The sequence below is a fragment of the Sminthopsis crassicaudata genome, chromosome 3 (assembly GCF_048593235.1).
Source record: "Sminthopsis crassicaudata isolate SCR6 chromosome 3, ASM4859323v1, whole genome shotgun sequence".
Lineage (NCBI taxonomy): Eukaryota > Metazoa > Chordata > Mammalia > Dasyuromorphia > Dasyuridae > Sminthopsis > Sminthopsis crassicaudata.
In genome coordinates, this window is record NC_133619.1 from 286,983,611 (window position 1) to 287,004,662 (window position 21,052).

Here is a 21,052-nt window from a genome sequence, read left to right on the forward strand (position 1 = left end):
GCTACCCCAGGAAGTGTTGGCCTTGGTTTGTCCCCTTAGGTGTCACACTGAATTGCTGACAAAACGGGAATATGTTCTCTCCCCACTGGAGACCACTTTAGGTTCTGTTCTTTCTGGTAGGCCAGGTCTCATCTTAGGAAGCAGTTCACACTAATAGCTAGAGGGGATGACTATAGTAGATTCTAATTTTGGGGAAAAAATATGTACTCTGCTATGTTACTCCTCACCATAATTTTTTTTTTAAGAAAGGGGAGAGAGCATGGTACAATTATTAATAATACCTTAAAAATAGGAAAATAATAAAAAAATTAAAAACTAAAAAATATTTTGAGGTGGTAAAGATTTTGGAAGTACAGAAGCAATCTGGAAGCAATATATCACTGATCCTAGAAAAAAATTAAAATGCAAATTAGAAGGGATAATTTAGTTATTCTAAGTGAGAATTAAAAATTGTTGAGGGCTATCCATTGGATTAAACTACATTTGAATTTGGAAACCCATGAATGATAAAATTATTGAAAGTTTTAGAGGAGATTCTAACCTTATATCAAAAATAAATCTGAGGATCAGAGGCAAGTAGTAGATGGTATATACAGATGTTACTAATAAACAATTAGCCTCTTTATATATATCCACCCAATACTATGTTGTTCACACCCTGTTTGAATATAAATTGCACAGTGAACTAGTTATATACAATTATTACTGCACCATATACTGTTCAAGAGCCTCTTAATATTTTTTCAGGAAGCAAATATGCAATTTATGTGGTTTAACATATATCACAGAAACAGCCCAGTCCTGGACACCCTGCAGCTTGAATGAGATTCCTTTCTCATTAATTCTTTATATTGTTTTAAACAATGGTTTGTGCTTGCATGATGTTAATGGCTGATTAATAGATTTTATTTTTCAAGTGTATGACCTTTGGTAAAGCTCAAATAATCTTTTTCATGTCATTTTATCTTGGTGATTTTTTCTGTGTCTCTGTGCATAATGTCTGTGTCATGTTTGTTCTGTGAGCTAGATTTTGTTGGATACCCGCTCTTTCTCTGTGTAGAAGGAATCTATGGTTTTTCTGGCTTTTTTGTTCATATTTTAAAAATCTTTTGGGGTCTGTCCCTGGGGTAGGAAATTATTTATTTACTTCTTTACCAGCTTCCTCCCACACCAGATGGATGCAGCGGCTCTTGTGCCTGAGCTAAGATAGAGCTCTGGGAGAGAGTTCCCCACCCCCTCCCTGGAAGTGCCTCAGAGGTGACTAGCACTGCTGTGCCCCGAGGGCGCTGTGTTTTAGTGGCTTCCCTGAGGTTGAGATTGAACAGTAAATACGGCACAAAGCCTAGCCTATGCGTCCCGGTGGGGAGTGGATGTCTGCAGCAGGTGACGTGAGAAGCCCCTGTGCTCAAACTGGAAGTGTCTGCCAGAAACTGTGGTCCCTAGTTCAAAGGTTCTCCTTCTCTGGTACTTCCAGATCTGAGTTCCACTCCCTCCTGCTAAACTAGGCAATGTGTGTTGCCTTGGGCCGTATCCACCCACTTGTCAATCTCTTAACTATTATCAGGTGGTAGCTGAGGTCACACCCCCTGGTGCCGAGATCTGCTGAGTCACCCCCAGGATCCGGGAAAATCTAATCTATCTGAGTTTTTAAAGTATTTTAGCTTTCTTTTCTGAACTGCTATATTATAAGAAGAGAAGAGCTAATGGTCTGTGCCAGATTCCTTTATCTCAGTGGCTTCTCTGATCCCAGAGCCCTTCGCAGCTGCGCGCAGTATGCTAGCACCCAGCCGTCTCTGCTGGCCTCTCTTCTTCCTCCACTGGGAAATGACCTTTTCTGTTGAAACTCCAGATTCTCTTCAGCTGGTAAGTCCTGCTTCCAGTCCTTGTGGTATCTATCAGTCCAGGGCTATTTCTGAGGCTGATTTATCTAATTGGTTGTGAGGGAGTCAGGATGTTCACAGAGTCGTGTGTTTCTTCTCCGCCATCTTGGCTCCGCCCTGATACTCAGATTTAAAAAAGAATAAGGCAGAAACGATAGGGAGGAAGGCAAGGAAATTACCACTACTTTATTCACTGTCTGCTAAGAAAGAATATTCCAAGATGAACCACACAGTTAACTGAAATCCAGAAGATTATGCATAGAACACTTTTACAATTCAAACACATATTGCTCTTTTTCTCAACAAACTGCACATTTTGTTTTCTTTTTACTGCATCAATCTTGAAATCAATCTGGGTATGAGAGAATTACAAGAACGATGGTGAGATACTTCCTTTTTATTAGGTTTTCAATTATTGCTACCTGGAGTGCTTTGGCTCTATTATTTGTTGATGCCATTAAAACATAGAGGGAAAAATAGATATGTTTTAATAAACCGATTCTTATCTGAATCATTTCAGATTTTTCTTGAGAAATCACAATTCCAGTGGAGACTGTAACATTAGCTAATGATGTTCACTTTTCATGATTAAGATCTTTCCTTTCCCTCAGTTGATAACACAATCCTGGCCATCAATATTCTAATTCAGACTTATACTTTGTATATAATGTCCAACTGAAACTTATTTTGGTTTATTATTCATCCTTTATTAAAATGACATTTATATCTTAATCTGCAGAAGCAGCCCCCACTAAGGATTGCTCTCATGCACATATGCACACATATGCACACACACTAAGACAGACATATCTGTAGACTCCCAGCCACACAACCTCCTGCATACTAACACCATCAGGAGACATAAGGGCTGGGCTTCCAAGCTGCTTAGGGAATAGGAATGTTTCTTTTTGTTTTTTGAATTATTTTTTAAAGATTATGGAGGGTATGCATTTAGCCATCACAATGCTGCTTAAATTCATGTATAGTAACAAATATTAGCTGTTAACACTGAATGCCCCTCTTATGTCCTAAGCAATCAAACAACATCAAAGTTTCCCCTCAACAACATCCTCAATTTCAGGCTCAACCCTGCTTACAGGGACTTCTGATGTCACAAAGATAGTTCTCCTTAAAACAATCCAAGTTTACCCAAACGAAATAAGGCACAATTCCTGTTGAAGTGAGTTGAAGAGGTAAAGGCTGCCTTTGATGTTCTGGATGTTGGGAAATTAGTTTTGACAGAAATCCACCTGGGAAAAGGGCAACCTGCATTCCTTTTCTAAATCGGCCAAGGTTTGTTAGGACTGAGGTGTTGTTTTTACTTAAGTTTGCTTATGTATTTTTTGCCTAAGTTAAGAGAATTTCTATGACAAAAGTCACATTTTAATATTTCAGTAGGCAAACTACTCGAATAAAGAGATGATTCCGAGAATTTTTCCTTGAGGCTGAAACAAAAATACAGCACATGGGAAATATCCTTCATTTATTTTTTTTCCAGAGAACTTGGCACACGTTCAGAGGAGGAAATGTTGTGGGTTGTCTGTGATTCACCAAAGAGCAACAGCTGTGTGGTTTTGTCCCATCTTCCAAAGCCTATGCCCTTGTGTCTTCAGGTATGCAGACATAGTGATTGCCCCAGGTGACTCAACAAATGTTTGGCAGCAAGAATGATGTCTAGAAGTTGAAAGCTCCCTAAGAAGCCGACACATTTTCTTGTGCAAAACCTGTTGAATGTTTTGTATTTTGCTGGAAGCAGATGAACCAAAGTTAAAGATGTAGGGCATTCTGTGAAAAGCAATTAAAAGACGTTGCAATTCTGATGGCCCCTGACTTAGGCTGGGCATAAAATTCAATCCCGTTTATTATGATTCTTCCTATCTTCATTTGCATTATTTGATGCCAAAGCAGTTTTTCTTTAAACTACATTTTTAAAATTTAGTTTTATAATTTTTTTGACGGTACATATGCATGGACATTTTTGTTTGTTTGTTTTTTTACAACATTATCCCTTGCATTCACTTTTCCAAATTTTCCCCTCCCTTCCTCTCCCCTCTCCCCTAGATGACAGGCAATCCCATACATGTTAAATGTGTTACAGTATATCCCAGATACAGTATATGTGTGTAAAACCAAATTTCTTGTTGGAAGATAAGAATTGGATTCCGAAGGTATAAGATGAACTACATTTTCTAAAGGGCTTTCAACATGCTTCATGAAAAGACCAGAACTGAATGGAAAATTTGACTTTGGAATATTAGACTCTCGACAAACATAAAAAGGAAGATCATGAAGGACTTAATAAGGTAAAATTGTGAACATTCTTCCAAGGGAAGATGAGACTGGTAACTTACCAGAATTTTCTCATTTTTAGTGCACTTAGAAGGAGTATACATAGAAGGCACAGGTGGGAGTTGAATGGGAATATCTAAGAAAAAAAGATGAAGGGCTGAGAGGAATATATAGGGAGGAAGCTGTTAACCTATAACCTATAAAGGTAGAATGGGATTGTGACACATAAAAGAGGGAAGAAAAAGCTTTTACAATGGAAAGGAAGAGGAGGGAGATAAGGAGTAGAAGGCGGGTTAACATGCTTGGCTCAATTGGGAAATATCAAACATGTACAATTGAGTAAAGAAATGTATCTTACAGGACAGCAGGGTGGGAGGGAAGGGGATAAGGAAACATGGTGATGGGAGGGCGGGCCGATTGAGGGAAGGGGTAGTCAGAATCCCAAACACGGCTGGCATTCTCAGTGAGGGTTTGGGAGGGAGGGAAGGTGAGAATCTGCAGCTCAGGAGCGGCTGCACGCGGCGAGCTCGTTTCCCGGGCATCTGTTCCGGTTGAAGTCTCCCTTCCTGGGGCTGCTGGCGTTGCCGCCAGTCCAGTACCGGCCCCAGCGCAGCTACAGCCGTTGGGGCGCCAGCGCCATGGTCACTCGCACACTGGGGCCGCAGTGGCTGCTGCCACATAACTAACCACTTTTATATTGGAGAGGGGGTAAGACCAGATCTCCTTCCTTTGCCCTTTTCGTTGATTTCCTTGATATCCTTCCTCTTTGTTCTTTTACGTGGATTTGGTTATTTTGACTAGCTCTGTCAAATATTTTACTCTCCTCTTTGTCTTGGGTAATTTGACAGGAAGGAGCACCAAACAAGTTAATTTAGGTGAAATGGTTATTTCATGATATTGGCTGGGCCTGCCCTTGAGAAGATGAGATCTTTTGAATTGTTTAGATCTGACTTTATTCATGAGACAAGCAAGTGTTTTGGGATCGTCTGGGTTTGTCTTGGCAGAGAGACTCCCAAACGCTTTATATTGTGAGTTATTTTAAATGGGATTTCTCTCTCGTGCTGCTGGCTCTCTTGCCGATTTAAACAAATTCTAGTGATTTATGGGCATGTATTTTATATCCTGCAACTTTGTTAACGTTAAGTTAACTACTAAGTTAACTTATGTAAAGTAAAGTTAAGTAGTTCTGCCTTGATTCTCTAGGATTCTCCAAGCCTACCATCATCTTCTCTGGCAAGACTGACAGTTGCATTTTCTCATTGCCAGTCCTAATTCCTTCACTTTCTTTGTCTTCCCTTATTGCTAGAGAAAACATTGCTAGTGCAATATTGAGTAATAGTGGTGATAATAACATCCTTACCCTGATATTATTGAAAAGGCTTCTAGCTTGTCCCCATCCCAGATAATCCTTATTCCTTGTAATTTTGGGGAGTCCTGGGCTGATCCTCCAGTTAAGGATGTTACATGGCTAGCTGAAGTTTTTCCCATGAAATTGTCTGGCGATTTGAAAGAAAAATCTCAGAGTTGACTCTGTGGCATTTTCTTGGTAAAGATATAGAGTGTTTTGTCATGTCTTTTTCTAATGTGTCCTCATTTCACAGATAAGGAACCTCTGAGACAAGCATTATATGACTTGGCCTGGATCAGACAATTTGTAAGTATGTATATATGCCTTGATTCAAATTCAGATCTTCTTGATCTAAGGCCTCGTGGTTTTTCCACCATACCAGCAACCTGCTCAATCAATACATAAGTTTGATTACATTTTGGGATGCTTTATTTGACAGCTAAACCAAACATTCTGATGAGGATGGCATTCTCTGTGCCAGAACTCTAAAACAAGGAACAGTGTGAAGAATTCTGATTATAATAGTTCCTGTTATAATTAACCACATCACTTATATTAATGTTTGAATTATATTTAGACAGATCACAAATTACATAGCTAGGGTAGCTTAGCTCAAAACCATAGATATAACAAGTTTCCTGATATGATATAATCATCATCATAATCATAAAACAATAATAATACATTTTACTTAAAAGGAGAACAGAATAAATGCAATAGTACCTAATTTATTTTGGCATCACATATAACCCAATTTATAGTATCAGTTATTTAGTGTTGTATTTTTCTCACAGGCTATTTACTCCAGCATTTCATATTACAAAATTCACTATTTCTGGCTAACTCACTGTAGACTATTTTAAAAGTGATAGTAATCTACTCCTGTCCTCAAACTTAAGAAGGCAATTAGTTACCAAATTTTCCCAAACTCTCCATATACACTTTGGCAAGTAGCATTGAAATTCAACTACAAAATTTCCATTCTGTGTTTCTACTTCAACCAAATCAGCACTTTTCCCATCCTCTCAATGGGCTTAAACCATCTGAAACACAGCTACAGTAACCCAGAAGTCTCCTGGGACAAAAGGAGTTTGGAGATGTTCCCTACCTTCTGTATGAGGAGGACGTCATCCCCAGTTCCTGCTCTCTACCTTTCACGTTGTGTAGGATGGGGTGCTAGACCCTTCCCCCCTTACCCAAATGAAGTCCTCCAGGAAATTCCAAATACAGAGAGCAAGGAGGGTCCAAGAACAGCAGTTCAGCCATCCAGCATGGTGTGTGTCCCCCCCCTCCCCTCCAGTAAGAAATAGAGAAAGGATTAAATGGTAGAAAAACTGAAGGCATAACCATCCTTTCTGTTGATGTTTAAATTCATTGGATGGACTGAAAAGGAAGAAACCATTGCCCAATGATTAGCAATGCTGTCACTACCTGAAACTTAGGCCTAAGGTCCTCTAGCATCTAAGAAATATTTACCTGCTCCCATTCACTATTTTACCTGGAGCCTTTATTTCTCTTTCCAAATCTTCCAAACTCATTACTCAAACTAAACCATTTTCCATTACATGTAAAGCACAGAATGGCTATATTCATTTTCCCGAATATTTCCTTCATAGTTCTAGCATATACTGCTATTAAACTGCCCAAAGTTAATTTCAACCCAGATGCTTTTCTTCATTAATAACCATTATAAGCTGTTGCTTGATTAGCTGAAAATCAGATGTTATTTACAAGATCAAAGACCTCCCAACCTCTCCCAGGGAGATGGAATCTGTGCTCCCTAATCCTAGGCCCAGGAGTTTGTAGGACAAACTCTTTTTAAAAAGATCCATTAAAATATTTTTAGTACTTAGAAAAACTTTTAAAAAGGCTTACCGAAGCCCAGGAATAGAGTTCCTCGGTTCTCCCAACCTGGTCAACAGCTGATCTTTTATGTAATTTACAGAAATTAACTCAAAACCCTTTTCCAAATTAACTCAATTCACTTTCCTGCTTACTCCACCCCCCAGAATCTCAAAACAGTAAATAAGTCATAAATCAAGAAAGTTGTATTTCTTTCACGATTTTAACCAATGTTGGTTATAGAATGGTAAGGGACATTTTAAACATATATTGCTGAAATTGTCTTTATAATATACTATGATGGAAAAAAAAAGTTTAAAGTAAAATCTTATTTGTTTTTTGTTTAATTATTTACATTTTTAGACACATTGCTTGATTAGGGTGGGCAGTTTGTAGGGAACCCTCTACCATTGTGGAGTAGAGAGTTCTAAAATCTGCGTAGGAAAATCTGTCCCTAATAGTTCACAGGTGGATTTTAGGAATCCAGAGAAAGCCAGAAGTAACCACCTCCACCAGACCAAAATGTATCTTCACACTCACTACTTGTTAAAATTCTACTTGGATGATTTATTTATTGAAAGATGAATTATTCAACTAAGATTCTATTAGTGTCTTTATTTAAAATCTTACCTCTGCAAATTAAAGTTGAAGATACTCTACCCTCCAAATCTAAACCAAAATAACAGGGATGATGTGGTGACTTCATGGAAATGCTCAAAAGAAAAATTATTTTTCTCAATCTCCTTTGAAATCTGTACTTTTATAAATTGGAGGAAACGTCCCATATCCCTTTCTAGTTCTTGATTTTAGTCCTACTCCAAAGACAGAGATTGTTTTTTAAAGAAATTGTTTCTTCCATTAATCTTTAAAAGTAAATAACAAAGGCAAAGTCTTACCACAAATACACAAAAGACAAAAAGATAAAAAATACAAACACAGAACACATAGAGCCTTAGTGATCAGAAATTAAAAGTTTTGACACAATTTCCTTCTCCCTTACATTCTTTCAAACTTCTAGCACTTGTCTACCTTACCTGGCTGCTGAGGCTGAAAAGGCAGTTTTTTTCTACTTAGAATAAAACTGCTTAATTTTTATTTTATTGAAGGAAATCCTTCCACACACAGCTTAATCTAACAAAAAAATCTGCTATCTTATATACAAACCCAAACACTTGAAAAAGCAAGGATTATTAATTGGAGAGATGCACAATCAGCTCACTGGCCCAGTTTTCTTTGTGGAAACACTATTACACTGCCAGCATTGTGTGGTTCCTTGCAAGCAAACTGAAGTTTGTGGACTGAAGTCCATAAGTGCCCTGAATTTCCCCTTTGAGTGGCCCCTCAGACTGTGTGCCCAGGTTTTCCTTTTTTTTTTTTTTTTTTTTCATTCAGTCCACATTTCATTAGACTTCTTTCACATATCACACGGTCCATTGAAGCACCTTCCCCTACAGTCCCATTGGTAAGCCTGAGAATCAGAAGTCTGTAGCACAAAGAAAACAGACAGAGAACACACAGACTTACTCAAAGAAAATCTACTTGTTGATCTAGGGGGAGAGTCAAGTCATAGCCAGAGTCCTAACAGAAAGTTCCCCCTTATGGATAAAGCCGCTTTGGCCCAAACAGATACAGGGAAGTTCTCTGCTAAGATTCTGGAGTGCAGAACCCTAATCCCTTAGTCTTTGGCCACAGTGACTGGCCACAGTGAGTGAGAGGAATGACAAGCTGGAGAAACCAGGTTTCTGGTTAATTCATAAATCTTAATCTGTCTGTTAGCTGATCATCAACAAATTCATGGTTAGTGGTTTTCTCAGTAGACTTTCTCAAAGACATTTAATGGAAATAATGAAATCCTTTAATACTTTGAGAAAAAGGAATGACCCTTGCAGGGAAAATTAACCGGGTTGGTGAAGAAGTAATAAAAGGGTGGGCATATTAATGAGGAAATTGTTGAAAACTAGATTCTGAGGGCACAGAACATGATCAATAGGGATGAGTAAATCAGTTTAAGCCTTTAATGCATTCCTGTTAGAAGCAGGTGTGAAACTCAAAATGAGCTTACACACCTTATGGTAGCAAAAGCAAAGCCTTTATGTAATCCCTTCTCCTGGTCCTCACCTCCCCAGTGGTAGAGATGAGCTGTTAACTTTTCTGGAGCCTCCTACAACATGCACTCCTTTCTATGGTCCCCCCTTACTACATACATTGTATGATCATGAAAATGAGCTTTAGCAATCCTGGGAACAAGTTAATATTTAACAAGCAATTAAGCACACTATAACCTTTGTCCTGCCTTCCATTTTTTTTTAATTACACAGCTCTGTCCAGTTTTATCTAGTTAAAACTGATTTCCAGAGCTCCCCTTCCCTAAAATAGTTCTGGTGGCAAACTTCTCATTGTCCTCCACTATGGGAACATAACTATTTCTTGTTTCTCACAATCTTTCCTCTTTTTGACTGTTTTTTTTATGTTCTTACATCCTTCTATTTCAAATCTCTCTTCAAATTTCTCTAGGTAAGAGAACAGGACTCTTCCAAATGGCCTTGTTCCTTCATTTTGAATAGATTACTCTGGTTATTCCAAATTGACCTTTGATTGGTCAAGGAGGTATCAATAAGTCTTTGTACCCGGCCTCTCAAATAAGAGATTATGTAATACCTTACAGGCATTAATTCTCCAGCTACCAAAATTAGGGAAATGATGGTGGAGACTTCCAACTCTTTCCATTTGCCTAACCATGATTCTAACCAACCTGTTGTAGGACTATTGGTATCTGAGTTGAGTGCCAATTCTTCTGAAAGTGCTGAAAGTCCTCCTAAGGCCTTGTCACAGTTCCATCACATGTGGTATCATTTGAGATAAAAGTACAGCAACTACCCCCCCTTATCATTTTGCACATTCCTGCTTGTTCTGCTAATACATCTTGAGCCAATATATTTTCCCAGCAGTCATCTGACTTCCTAAATTCATCAGATACTCCTATACTATTTAAATAAATTCTTTCATCAAATGACTCATATGGTGAACTAATCTCCTTCCTTTTGAAACTGATTGTTTGACCCTCCTTTCCTTTCTCGAATGTCAGAGTAAAAGGAATAGGCAATTGGACTAGGGCACATGTGCTTGCCCAATGCCCAGCCAGAGTGGGTCAGAGCGTGTTTCTCCTAATAACACAAAAAGTCACTTCCAAGTTATATTCATTTCTCAGAGATTACCAGAGTTAGCTCCAGTTGTATTCCAGCTCTGAATATGTGAAAGCCAGGTTCCTAGGTTTTGGAATCCTTCACACTATTGTGAGAGATAAGCCAAATAATTTCCCAAGTCTGAACAGAACTGGTATGGCTTTAGTGTGCCCTCTTCTCCACAGAAGGGGCAAGTCACTACATCCTTTTCAGGGCCCTTACTATGGAACAGGAGGACCATGCATTTGAATTCATACCCATATTTCTCCATGGATTAGGGCAATGGGTGCCATCTGCGTATGGGGAAGACCAATTGCCCCAGCATAGTACATTATGTTGTACCCATTTTAGCTAGGCTTTGGTGTCTCCATCTCCTTTTTCTATCTTCATCATCTGTCTAAGATCCTTAACTCTGATAACATCTACAACTTTAGAGTCATTTGGAGATTCCTAGTCCTTTACTGGATGTACTATAGCTGCATTGAGATCCTTTTTCCATCTGTAGTTTAAGAATCTTGATTCCAAATCTCCCTTAGGAATCTGTACCTGTTATATCTACTCCCAAACCATAAGTCCAATACGCTCTTTGCTTTACATTTTGGGTAGTCAGAATTAGAGAATGACACTTGGAATTTTTGACAGTTGGGTTTGGTCCCCTTTTAAAGTTACTTTACCTTGTAGTCAGTTCTGATTTCTTATATGTAGATAACCACCCTCTTTAAGCTGTAGCAAACCAAACATATCCCATTGTGCACATGAAGTCCTGACAAATTTACTCTCTCTCTCTCTCTCTCTCCTCTCTCTCTCTCTCTCTCTCTCTCTCTCTCTCTCTCTCTCTGTCTCTGTCTCTGTCTCTCTCTCTCTCTCTCTCTCTCTCTCTCTCTCTCTCCTCTCTCTCTCTTTCTCTCTCTCTCTCTCTCTCTGTCTCTCTCTCTCTCTCTCTCCTCTCTCTCTCTCTCTCTCTCTCTCTCTCTCTCTCTCTCTCTCTCTCTCTCTCTCTCTCTCTCTCTCTCTCTCTCTCTCAGTTCAGAACAACATAAAGATGAGAATGGAAACACAAATGAAAAACAACAGAGGGGGGACAGAGGGAGTACTTTCTCCCATAGGATATAGGGGAATCTCTGGAGGACTCAGACCTCCCTTTTCATTTACCTTCTTCTTTAAGCCTTTTTTCCCATCCTGATAAATATTGTTAGGACTTTTGATCTATGGAACTCCAACTCTTATCTAGTCTCAGGATTATTAAAGCAGGTTAAACTTTTAACATATAAGGTTTTGGAAAAGAGGACAAAACAAAGAAGCTAACTGGTCTTATTCTTTCATTGAACTCCTGGAAAAACTGAATCCAGACAAGTTAAAGTGACTTTTACCAGATGCAGAGAGCTGACATCTTAGTGAGGAAGAGAGGAGTGCATTTCTGAATCTAACATGTATATCTGCATGTTGACTAAGTTACTGCAGCTCTCTGTGAGCTAGAGAGTTATTTTTGTGAGTAGTCTCTGAATTGCATTGGTGGAGGCATTCCTTCAATCAGTGCATTTGAACTTGAACCATCACCATCCTTCATCTCTTAAAAAGCAATTCTTGTGTAACTTTAGGCCTTTTTTCTACTTGCTAAGTGTTTTCCTATTCAGGGAACAAATGAGTCAATATGTGAACCTTCCTACTGAAGATTACTCCCATTTCCACCTAGACACTTAATGTCTATGTGGCTTAATGATACTGATTTCTTCTCTAAACCAAAGATACTTATGTTCAGGAATATCATGGGCTGCCAATAGATTATAAATATAATGAGAGCAATGGAACACTGTAAAATAGTTGTATTTTAAAGTGTGTCATGGCCCCACAAAGTCTTCAGTATCTTTTCTGAGCAATGAATCTGTAACGAGCTGTCGTCTCCAGAAGCTGCTGGATCGCTCTCTGGGAAGAGATCTGCTGTGTCTACTCAAATCTCTCCAACAGATTCTTCTTCCTGTAACGAACCGTTGTCTCCAGGCAGTTGCTGTTAACTCTTGTCCAAAGAAGTGACTTCCCTTCCTGCAGAGAGCCCCGTCAAGCCTGATGCAATTCAGAGTCTCCTCCTCTTCCTGGAGTGCTGTCCTCTTTATCCTCCCAGAGAATGGGCGTGGGATAATGCAAGGGCTTCTGGGAAGAACCACTTCAGCCAATGGGCTTGCTCCTTCTATCAAGTCAACCTGAGTTCTCACCTTGTAATTGTCCAACCTGAATTCTCACCTTGTCACTATCCAGACAACCCGAGTTCTCACTTAGTAATCCTAACATCTCCCCCTTTCTTTTGATTTAGAACATAGGACAGTCATGACCTTGAAACATAAATCCATCAATATGGGAAGTATTACAGATAATTACATAAATGACCTTGAAACATAAATCCATCAATATGGGAAGTATTACAGATAATTACATAAATTACATAAGCACATAGTAACATAGTAACGTAACACATGCTAGAAGTATATAACATAATCATAAATTGAAAATTTATAAATGTCCATAAGTCCATTGTCCATTAGTCTCATCTTGTGTGAGGAAGTCCAATGATTCCTGCTGGTTTTAAAGTTCTTTAACAGTCTTCTTATTATCCATGCTCTTTCAGTGTCAGATGTTTCTTAGATCTTCTCCTTTATTTTGAGGTCTTTCTCTTTTTCTGTCTCTTTCTGATGGACAAGGCGAATATGACTTGTTGGCACCCATCTGATTCCTTCTCCTGCTGAAGAAATACAAGCAAACCCTCTCCCCCAGGCAGTTAACCTATCTAATTACCTTCTATTTACCACTTTCTAAATCTCTTCTCATCATCTGGCAATTACATTGGAATTGTTTGCACTGGACACAGCCCTGTTGGTTTAAAAGGCCTGTATTCTCCCCAAGTGTAATCCATTTTTGCAATCTGATTGCCTTTTGGCTCACTTATCAGGTAATCCCTTTCTGCCATGTGATTGCTTTTCTGCTGGTTGATTAAATCAGAGTCCTGGCCTTCTAAAGGCTCTTTGGGTGTAACATCAGCTGCCATCATGCCCCAAGTCTTTTTTGCCTGGGGCCCTGGACCTGGGCCCCTCATCCCATTTCCCTGAATTAGTTTACACTCTGATGCCCAATGGAGTCCTCTGTTGCATTTTGTACATGGGGTTTTAGGTCTTCTCTCACCCTGTCTTCTCACTGTATCTCCATATCTACACTGAGCTCTTAGATGCCCAATTTTTCCACATTGAAAACATCGCCGAGTTTCTCTAGAAGTCCCTTGCCAGGAGGGACCCTGTCTTTCCACATTCATCATTGTCCGGGTGTAAAAAGCATTTGTTCCCACTGTAGCACAACGTCTTATGATCTCCTCTAAAGGAGCATCTTTGTCTAATCCCCATATAATTCTTTTGCAAATCTCATTGGCATTTTCCTTAGCCAGATGTCTGGTCATTATTTCTGTAGCTGAATTTTCTCCAATAGTTCTTTTGACAGCAGTTTGCAAACGTCCCACAAAATCTGCAAAAGGTTCATTGGGACCTTGCTGTATTTTAGTGAAAGCCTCTCCGCGATCTTTCTGTCCAGGAAGGACACCCCAAGCTTTTATTGCAGCCTTAGCAATTTGTTCATATATTGTCATGGTATAATTAATCTGTTCCAAATTCTCTCCATACTGACCTTCACCAGCTAAGTGCTCAAAAGTGAATTGTGTGTTAACTCCTATTTCCAAATTGCATCTGACTTGAATTTTACATAATTCATGAAATTCTGCAAGCCATAATAAATTTTCTCCAGGTTCCAGACATGTCCTTGCTATGGATTTCCAATCATTCGGGGTTAGGACTTCATAAGACAAACCATCTAGTAACATTTTGACATAAGCTGATGTAGCCCCATAAAGGGTACAACCTTTTTTCAAATCCTTAATTTTATTCAAATCTAAAGGTGCATATCTTCTCCTTTTTTTACCTACAGAGTCAGTATTTTCAATCACAGGATATGCATGTATAAAATCACTTATATCCTGTCCTTCTCTCTTAGCTTTAACCAATGCTTTTTCTAATCTTGTCATAGGCTTAGGCTTCTTCACAGGCAATTCTGTTTGTGTTTCTGCCTCTTCCCCTCTTTCTTCCTCCATCTCTGAAGGTGGGGTTGATGTGGGCCTGTCAATAATCTGTTCTCTAGGCAGGGTTGAAGCTTCTTCAAGAGAATCATACCATAATTCCTCATTTAAATCCTCTTGCTCTAGGGCAAGATCTTGATCTTTCCTTTTATCCTCACACTTCCTCCTCTGTTCATTTTTAGAACTTTTCCTTCTCCTACAACTTGCTTGATAGTTTAAGGCTAATTGAACTATGTTGTAGATATAAAATACTTCTGCAGAAATTGAACGAGGCCCATTTTTTGCTTGAAATTCTTTCATTTCATATCCCACTAGCTTCCATTTATCTACATCTATCTTTTCTTCCTCTAAGAACCAAGGGGAAGTGCATCTTAATGCAGCCAAGAGTTTAGCAATCTGTACCCAGGTTACAAGTAAACTCTGCTCCTCAATTATCTTGATTATACTCTCTATAGTACCACTCCTGAATGAGGGTGGAGCTGAGGTTGCTTCTGGGGCTGGGGATGAGTCGGCTGAGGTCCAGGGATTGAATATAGCTAACATCTGCCCCATTTCAGCTATAAGAGATTCCTGGTTTAGCCCTTAACAAGTTAAGTTCCTTATTTATTTATTAGCACGCTCACTTAATCTTTAACAAAGTTTCCTCATTACTCACGGTTCTGGGTCAGAGAGACTGAGATCTAGATCGGAAGCTTTTCCACTGGAATCAGGACCGTGTCTGTCCCTGTTCGGGCGCCAAAATGCGAAGGTCTGGTCTAGCTCTTCTTGTCAGGATAAGCAAATGTCCTTGCCCCACGTGTGGACGCCAATTGTAACGAGCTGTCGTCTCCAGAAGCTGCTGGATCGCTCTCTGGGAAGAGATCTGCTGTGTCTACTCAAATCTCTCCAACAGATTCTTCTTCCTGTAACGAACCGTTGTCTCCAGGCAGTTGCTGTTAACTCTTGTCCAAAGAAGTGACTTCCCTTCCTGCAGAGAGCCCCGTCAAGCCTGATGCAATTCAGAGTCTCCTCCTCTTCCTGGAGTGCTGTCCTCTTTATCCTCCCAGAGAATGGGCGTGGGATAATGCAAGGGCTTCTGGGAAGAACCACTTCAGCCAATGGGCTTGCTCCTTCTATCAAGTCAACCTGAGTTCTCACCTTGTAATTGTCCAACCTGAATTCTCACCTTGTCACTATCCAGACAACCCGAGTTCTCACTTAGTAATCCTAACATGAATCCATGGAAGGGACATGAAAGCATGAACCTTCATAAAGGACTAAGAAGATTGGAGAAGGGACAATTCAAGGACATTTCTGTTATGCCAATGGAATTTGGGTAAAATAAATTGAGTCTCAGATGTGAGAAGAGAAAAAAATCTAAACTTTAAAATATAAGGTTTGATTATTTTTTTTCCTTTTTTATTTCAGCATTATGAACAGAAGAGCCCAACTGACTGAAGAAAACAACTCCTTAAAAATAGATTTGGTACAATTGACAAAAATTTGGAAAAAAAAAACAAACTACTTAATTGTAAAGCACAATTCACCGAATGGAAAAAAGATGTTTAAAAGAGCTAATCAAAGAAATTAATTCATTTAAAATTAGAAATGGACAAAAGGAAATGACTGCCTGAATGAAACATCAAGAATCCTTCAAACAAAATATAAGGCAATGAATAGAGGAAAATACATAAAATTTCTTCCTGGAAAAAACAACCAACTTAGAAAATAGATACAGGTGAGATAATGTAAACATTGTTAGACTACTTGAGAGCCATGATCAAGAAAGGAACCTGAAAAACATCTTTCAATAAATCTTTTTAAGAAAATTGCCCCAATATACCAGAACCAGAGGTTAAAAGACATTGAAAGAATCTACTGCTGAACTCTTGAAAGAACATACAAAATGAAAACCCCAAGAAATATTGTAGCTGAATTTCAGAATGATAATATCAAGGCAAAATTAATGTTCTCTTTCTCTAAATTATAATTGTTCTCTGGGAGGAGGTTTCTCAGGAAGCTTCTGGAGGCAGCTTTGATTTCAGCTCAGTTCAATAATCCCAAAATGCAGCCAGGAGTTAAAGTCCGGATCCTTTACTTTGTCTTTCAAAGTCCTGAATCTTTTGCTGGGCCTGGTTAGCTTTCTTAGAGGCCTAGCTCTCTCTTTGGTTCCCTGAGAGCTCTCATCAGAATGTCTCCAGCCAGGTTCAGACTCTCATCCTCCCAATGTCTCCAGCCAGCATGAAGGTAGATGTGGGAATGAATCTGACTCTGCCTCCCAGAGAATGGGCTTGTGGGTACTCTGGGGGCTTGTGGGAGCTCCTTAAAAGTATGCTCTCTTAATGGTGTGAAAGCTGTGAATTCTGAACTAGAGAATTGTTAAGTACCATGCTAAATTATATTATTATATCCATTCCAATGACTTAGCACCTTGTAAGAATCCTAACAAGGAGCTAGAAAGAAACAATTCAAATATCAAAGAAGCAAAGCCATGATTATCCAAAAGATCAGCTTCCACATGAAATGATCAGAGGGCCTGAAACATATTTCAATAGGCACAGGGATCTTGGACTACAACTAAGAACTACTCAGCAAATGTGAGCATCATCTTTCAGGGGAAAAGATAGATATACAATGAAACGGAATTTTCACTTATTCCCAATGTAAAAAAAAAAAAAAGAGAGATGAACAGAAAATTGGATCTTCAAATAAAAGACTCAAAAAAGAACCATAGAAAGGTAAACTGAGTATTTATAGCTCTACACAGTAAAATCATATTTTTAACTTTTGATAACTGTATCTTTGTAAATAGGGCAATTAGACATAGCTTACATACCTAGTGTAGCTGGGTATAGGTTTAGTTTGATGCAATCGTTTAAAAAATTAAGGGGTGAAAAAGGATTATATGGGAGAAGAGGAAAGAAATTATATGAGAGGAAAAGAAGGAAATGGATGAATATTGGAAATTAAAACAACTATTGAGGTATCACACTCACTTATCAGATTGGCTAAGATGATAGCAAAAAATAATGAAAAATGTTGTAAGGATGTGGGAAAACTGGGACACTCATTAATTGTTGGCAGGATTGTGAACTGATCCAACATGGCACTATGTCCAAAGGGCTATAGAAAGAGAATATAAAAAAGGGAAAAGGATCCACATTTGCCAAAAATATTTGTTGCAGCCCTATTTGTAGTGACAAGAAATTGGACATGGCATAAATGACCATAAATTAGGAAATGACTGAATAAGTTGTGGTGTATGAACATAAGGAAATGTTATTGTTCTATATGAAGTGATTAATAAGTGTTTTTAGAAAGCTCTGGAAAAACTTACACGAATCAATATGCCGAGTTAAATGAGCAGAACCAGGAGAACCTAAACCCAAGTATAGGGTATACTAGTAACAGCAAAATTTTGTGATAACCATTTATGATAGACTTAACTCTTAGGAATGCTGTGATCAAAAAAATTCCAGTAGACTTGAAAGGAAAATTTTATCGCCATGTAGAGGAAGAAATATGGAAAATGAATGCATATGAAAGCATACTCTTTCAAACTGTTTAATTGTTTTTTCTTTCCCATTGTTTTTTACCTTTTGTTTTGACTTTTTTTTCACAACATAGGAAACATGGAAAAGCTTATAATGACTATATAAGATTGCTTAGTATCTTGGGGAAGGGAGAGGCAAGAAGGGAAAGAAAGAGAGGGATGGAAAGAGAAATTTGGAATTCAAAATTTTACAAATGAGAATGTTGACAACTATCTTTACATGTAATTAGAAAATGAAATATTGAGAGAATAATAGTAAAATAAAATATAAATATACTTCTTTCCTATTACTTTCTAGATTTTGAGATAAAGAGGCAACTTTCCAAGTGGCTTATTTTTGTGTTATTTTCTTTGAATGAATCCAAGAAATTTTTTTGAGTATGGATGTTTCGTAAGTATAATGAGGGCCATCTCTACTGTGTGTAGCAAACTGAGTCCTCTTAGTCTGCAGCATATCAATGTTCTCAATTTATTGGAATTTTTACATAATCCTTTTTCCTAAATCAGATGCTTCATCGTGATTGATAGTTCCAATATGGGGGCAGAAACTTGTTATTTTTTAGTCAAATGATTGTTGAATTGGATAGTGTTTCAGGGTCATGGACGTAGCCCTTTCCTAAGCCTCCCATCTCAAGGCCCATTGGCCAGAAACAATTCATTGAGTGCTGCATTGCTAATTGAACACCCTGAGTACTTTGGAAATCAGTTGACTCAAAACCTTCCTGGATGAAAGGAAAGGACAGAAAGGTGAGTCCTGATCGGGAACATAGCCCCCTTATGCTGTCATAGTATAAAGCTGCTTGCCACTTGAATCAAAGATGACCTGACCCTGTGAATACTTTTCATACAATTTCTCACCCTGTGAAAATTCCCCTAAGAATTAGACTTCAATTTTTTCTCTTCCTGACAACAGCAAGGGTGAGTGGAAAGAGCAAAAGAATCAAGGCACGAGATTGGGGGTGGAGGGGCTATGTCACTGAAAATTCCAAGATGAAAGCTTGAATTCTGAAAACAAATTGTATTTAATGATTTTCCTCGCAACAATCAATGAAAAAGTTATGTGTCATTTGGGAAACTAACACAAGCTGAGTGAAATTGTTTGGAAAATTTTACTAGCATGTGGCAGCCTTACAATATAAAGTTCAATGCTCCTCAGTGGCATTGTAAGTTTTTAAAGTGTAATTGAATCTTGAAATTGGAATTTAGAGTCTTGATTGTCAATTATTTGAGATTTACAGCCATTTTTGTAACACGGGGTCTTAACTGAATTTTAAGGATTGTCTTTTTTTCCCCCATAAAACAAAAGGGAGACTTAATGAAGGGAACAGGAGGGGGAAATTCAATCTCTTCTGAGAGTTCCCAGAACATTTTAATAAGTTGGGAAAAGGAAAAAAAAAAAAAAACAAAAAAAAAAAAAACAAGTCCAGCCAGTTGGATCCATTATTAAGTGATTGTATGATCCTTGAGAACTGAGCTCACCTAAATCTCTTGATTACTCAGATTAGCTACTTGAGATAAAATGTCATGGGATGAAGGATGCTATTTTTGAGTTTTGTATGCATATATAATTTTCTGATTGGTCATTAAGTCAGTAACCCACTGCTTGAGAGAAATGGCAAAATATTATAGGTGGAGGTGTGTATCTGGGCAAAACCAGGGAGAATAGCCTTTGGCTTCATGTAAGGTGGGATCCTTCTGGGATTGGTTTTCTAATTAGTTTCTGTGTTTCCCAGCTGATTATTCCTGAATTGTGATAACTGCATGATTGGAAGTCTACTGTGACTCTTCCATGAGGTCAGCCAGAGCTGAGGGTGCTGGATCCTGCCATATATTCAAACGATGGTTGATGCTGGATGCCATCTTGGTTCTGATCCCAAGACTCAGCATCCACTGGCTGCTGCTTAGACCAGCTTCTGGGCTCTTGAGCTCATCATCCCTTCCAGTGGGACTTGTAAGGTAGGGACAGCTCTACATCCAGTCTCCGCAGAAAGTAGTTTCAGAAGATGAGATCTCCAACCTATACCCCAACAGGTTCTGGGTCCCATTGGTTTGACAGGCAAATGATGCGATGAACAAGAGCCCAGAAAAGGCCAGATCCTTACCAGCAGCCCAATGTCTTAAGTGGGTGATAGGAAAGCATATTGACAAGATTGCCTTAATTCTTCACTGGCCTTGGTTGTTCTTCAGTAGGCCTTTATGGAAGTGGGCCCATATTGAATAACTTACAGGGATAGGATTATCCTGGCTCCCACTGTTACTGTAGACAACCAGGAAGCTAAGCTATAGATGTCAGCCTTCCAAGTTATTAGCTTCTGAGGCAACATTACCTTATTTTTAAGTCCTTTCAGATAAAAGGTCCCCACTTTTCCCTTGTAAGTTGAAGTTCTGCTAGGGAACATTGCTTGCATTATACATATTATAATGAAGCTTTTATCTCTTGACTTGGAAAAAAGAAAAAAAAAAAGAAAAAAAGAAATGGCCTGAAAACTGATGAATATAAAAATAGCTTCTTTTGATAGCACTTTTAAACAGTGCAGTAGGATAAGTTATTTTTTGCAATTACCCTCCTTCCAAAATTGACCACTCATGTTTTATATACTTGTTACATTTTGCCTTATTTCTGAGGAAATTTTTTAGAAGTGGATTTCCGGAGACATTTTCATTTGGCTTGTCTGCTTTTGTGATGATTGGTTTATTCTGAGATTTTCACCCCAAAAATGTGTATCAAGTGTTTCAAATGGTCTTATATACATGATGTATCCTAGACTTCAGGATAAACATTTCTAATTAGGTTAGAATGTCAAGTAGAAGGTTACATTTTACATTCTGCCTCCAGGTATTCCCACCTTTAAGATCTTTATCAATATAGTC

The 21,052-nt window shown here is 38.5% G+C and overlaps 1 long non-coding RNA gene across 1 annotated transcript; it reads left to right on the forward strand.

Moving 5' to 3' along the window:
• Positions 1-4,719: 4,719 nt before the first annotated feature.
• LOC141559500 (uncharacterized) lies at positions 4,720-18,332 on the forward strand. Its single transcript, XR_012487445.1, has 3 exons — positions 4,720-4,877; positions 5,771-5,823; positions 16,057-18,332. It is a non-coding gene; the product is annotated as an uncharacterized LOC141559500 (long non-coding RNA).
• The last annotated feature ends 2,720 nt before the right edge of the window (positions 18,333-21,052 follow it).